At 39.1% G+C, this 4313-nt stretch overlaps 1 non-coding gene across 1 annotated transcript; it reads right to left on the reverse strand.

The window, feature by feature from the left end:
- Positions 1–493: 493 nt before the first annotated feature.
- On the reverse strand, positions 494–600 carry LOC115305809. The gene has a single exon (XR_003915005.1). It is a non-coding gene; the product is annotated as a U6 spliceosomal RNA (small nuclear RNA).
- Positions 601–4313: the final 3713 nt, after the last annotated feature.

Below are 4313 nucleotides of genomic sequence, written 5' to 3' on the forward strand. Positions count from 1 at the left end.
TATATATATATATATATACAATGGAGTATTACATGGCAATGGGAAAGAATGAAATATGGCCCTTTGTAGCAAAGTGGATGGACCTCGAGGGTGTCATGCTAAGCAAAATAAGTCAGGCAGAGAAAGACAGATACCATATGTTTGCACTCATAGGTCTAACAGGAGAACAGGAGAGACCTAATGGAGGACCAGGGGGAGGGGAAGAGGGAAAGAAAGTTGGGGAGAGAGAGGGATGCAAAACTTGAGAGACTATTGAATACTGAAAATGAACTGAGGGCTGAAGGTGAAGGAGGAGCGGGGGAAAGAGGTGGAGGTGATGGAGGAGGGCACTTGTGGGGAAGAGCACTGGGTGTTGTATGGAAACTAATTTGACAATAAACTACTTAAAAAATAAATAAATAAAATAAACCCTTCAGATATGAGATACATACATACGTACATATATTTATTTATTTATTTTACATATATAATTTTGAACTCAAAAATTTTACTTAAAACTATGGAATGCTTCAAATTTGCATGTCATCCTTACATAGGGGTCATGTTAATCTTCTCTGTATTATTCCAACTTTTAGTATATGTGCTGCTTGAAACAGGCACCAGATATTATATTTTTATCTCTAGAAAAGGTTATTTTGAATCAAAGAATTATAGAGCAACAAGAAATCTAAGAGTCATCTTGCAGTTTTCGAATTACAGTTCTTTGTTCTACAAATGAACAAGTTAAAGTCTGTTAGGTCAGGAGAGCTACTGATTATGGAATACAGAGCTGAGCCCTGAAAAGTCCAATGTGCTGTAGAAAACTTGTTTCAAAAACAGTGATTCCCTCTACCCAAATCAAAAGAAACAAAACTAAAAAGTGGTCCCCTGCCCCACCTCACCTCTTCCCATTTCCCAGAAGCAGCCTTTTCATAGTTTTCAGTTCCAGATCCCAGCTACTTCTTGATTATTCACGGTTAAACTCATCAATTGTCACTCTGGAATGAACCCTTCATTACCACACACACACACACACACACACACACACTGACACCACACAAAAATACACCCCTCCCATACACACCCCACACAAACATACACACCACACACATTCTTAACCCCTCTTTTTCTCAATTAAGGTCATATCATGAATGTACTTAATAATCCATGTTTATATTACTCTGACAATGAGATATGCCTCTCACACCTAAGGCCTGTAATATATCATGGAGACTTTTCCTTTCTCACATAGCGTTCCTTTTTGAATCAGTAATTTACGTTTTTTTCATGGTGTTCTATGTACCATTTAGTTAACCTTAAACTATTCTGCCATATAAATTTACTCTCCAAATCTTCAAACAGATCAATTAGCCTGTTTTATTTTGGAAATATGTCTCTGGTAGTTTTCTGATGGCCCTAATCTGGACTGGTTGCTTTTTATCTGTCACCTTGATGATTCCTTTCTTTTGTTGAACCCTGTCTCTTGTACATCCCACACCTTCTTTCTTAGTTTAATCCCTCATCTTGGTTAGCAGTAGCTTCCCAATAAAGGGTTCTAAGAAGTGAAATTTTGAGAACTTGTGTGTCTGAAAACCTTTTTTTTTTTTACTTCTTTTATATGAATTTAAATAATTTTCCCTGAGAATTTTGAAGGTAGTAATACATTTTCTTGTAATTTCAGTGTTTGTTGATGCAATCGGATTCTCAGTCTTTTGTACAAAATCCGTTGTTTTTTTAAGGTCCTCTTTGTACTGAGATAGCACAATGATGTACCTTAGTGTGGGTCTATTTTTACCCATTGTTTTACCCATTTCATTAGAAACTGATGACCTTCAGTTAAACTTACTTGAATTATTTCATTGATTATTTCCACTGTTCTATCTTTGTAGGATGCTTAATTATTCACGTGAGTCCTTTTGTTCTAGTTTTCTTTTTCCTATTTTCCGACTTTTTGGGTACTATTTTGTTAGCAATTTCCTCAACTTCATCTTCTAACCCTTGTATTGAGTTTTTCACTTCTATTTTTTTTAACATTTTAATTTGTTTTTGAGACAGAGACAGCATGAATGGGGAGGGGCAGAGAGAGAGAGTATATCTCTCCAGAGTACAGGTGAACAGAAAGTGCTTCTCCATGAGGCAAAAGGGAGAGGGAGTCAGGACTTTGGAAGTCTATTTGCCACCTAGAGAGGTGGTCACATTGCCTGGGCTGCAAGCTTACTTAGAGACTTGTATACCCACGGGTTAAGAGCCCCTGGATGGATAGCATTAACAAGAAAAAGCAAATGAAACATGCCAGCTAAAAAAGTATAAATGCTTAGAGGGTCCAGCTCAATATTGTAGCACAGTCAGTTGTAGCAGTTTGCTAGGGCTGCTATAATCAAGTATCACAGCCTAGTTGACTTCACAGAAATTTATGGTCTCACAGCTGTGGAGGCTGGAAGTTCAAAATCAAGGTGTTGGCAGGGTCGAGTTCTTCTAAGGGCTGAGGGAAGAATCGGTGCCAGGCCTCTCCTTGACTTGTAGATGGCTGTTTCCCAGGTCTCCTCACTTCAGCTTTCCTCTGTCTGTGTCACATTTGTCTTTTACAAGGACCCTAGTCATACTGGGTTAGAGCTACTCTGGTGACTTGCTTACCTCAGAAAAGACCCCATCTTTAAGTAAGGTCACATTCTAAGGTGCTAGGTGTTGGGACTTTATAGGAATTTGATTGGGGGTGTGGGAGCACAATTAAACTCCTATTAGCAATGAAGGGTGAATTTGGGGATGAGCAGCAATAAATTTTGTCATGCTCCTTACTCCTTGTTTTCAGTATGTCACCCTCCCCTCAAATTCTTCCTGGTGTTTCCTAGCATAGAGACCCTGTTTTACCCCTTCTAAATAAACCCACAGGTTTATGCTGGGATGCTGTTGCCAAGCTACATAGTACTGAAGAGCCCACCTGGGGACCAAACTCTAAGTACTAACTAACTACTTTCAACGCATCCTATATTCAGTCAAGCTCCTTCTACTGGTACCTGATGTCATAGTCATGAACAGTTGGGAGTTCTATGTGAAGGGAGATACTGGGTTGCTTCTTGGCATTTGCCACTGTTGACTTCGGAGTCAAGTTTCTGGAGTCTGCTAACTTTTTGCTTTCCAGATTCCAGAATGTTACTGCTGTATCTGTTCCTTGTGGCTTCATCATAAATTATAAATAAACCTTTTCTCTCAGACTAATTTTAGATTTACAAAGTTTTAAGGGTAATACAGAGAATTAATTCCCTTATACCCTTTACTCAGTTTCTCCTGATCCTTTCATCACCACTGCATCAAAATGAAGAAACTAACTGGTATGTTATTCACCAGATTTTCCACTGATGACTTTTTGTCCCAGGATCCAATCTAGCATACCATACTGCATTTAGTTGTCAAGAATCCAGTCTCTTGTGATTTGAGTTTGTCTTTCCTTGTTTTTCATGACCTTGACACTTCAAAAAAATATTGGTCAGGCATTTTGTAGAATGATCTTCTATTTGGGTTTTCTCATGATCAGACTGGGGTTAGGGGGAGAATAACTGAGTGAAGTGCTCTTATTATGTATCAAGCATACAGAATATCCACATGTATCATTTGGTTAAGGTAAAAAGTTCAGTGGTGGCATTCTTTTGTAAGGTAGTAATGGTAAATGAGCCTGTTATAGAACTAGATTCACTGGGGTGCCTAGGTGGCTCAGTTGGTTGAGCTGTCCTACTTTGGCTCAGTGATCTTGTGATTTGGTGAGTCTGAGCCCCACAATGGGCTTTCTGCTGTCAGCGTGAAGCCCAATTTGGATCCTCTGTCTCCCTCTCTCTACTCTTCCCCTACTTGTGTGCTCTCTTTCAAAAATAAACATTAAAAAAAACTTTAAAAAACCCAAAACACCCTAACTCCCACCCCCCTCCCCCCAAATAACTGTTAGTGATGGAAATGACAAAATTCTCCCTACTCTCTCCAATATAAAGGCCAGGTAGTGATGTCTAACTGCCAGAATATAGAAGGATATAATTATCATACTGTGTAGCAGGGCTGACCTGGCAGCTTAGGGGGTTAGATTCATAGACAGTTATGGACATGGCTAATAGAACACTGTATGTCTTAGGTGCAACATATATGGACAGCCAATAAGGATACTATTCAGTTTTTACCATCAGAATATTTATGATGGAAGACAACAAGGAAGTTAAGGGCAGTTACCCTAATAAAGTCACAATACCTTTCCCAGTTACCCAAGCCAGTTTCAACCTAGAACACACAATGGGGTACCCAGGAGGAAGGACCTGGCAACAACACAGCATGTATAGACTAAAACAATTCCC

Source organism: Suricata suricatta, chromosome 10 (assembly GCF_006229205.1).
Source record: "Suricata suricatta isolate VVHF042 chromosome 10, meerkat_22Aug2017_6uvM2_HiC, whole genome shotgun sequence".
Classification (NCBI taxonomy): Eukaryota; Metazoa; Chordata; class Mammalia; order Carnivora; family Herpestidae; genus Suricata; species Suricata suricatta.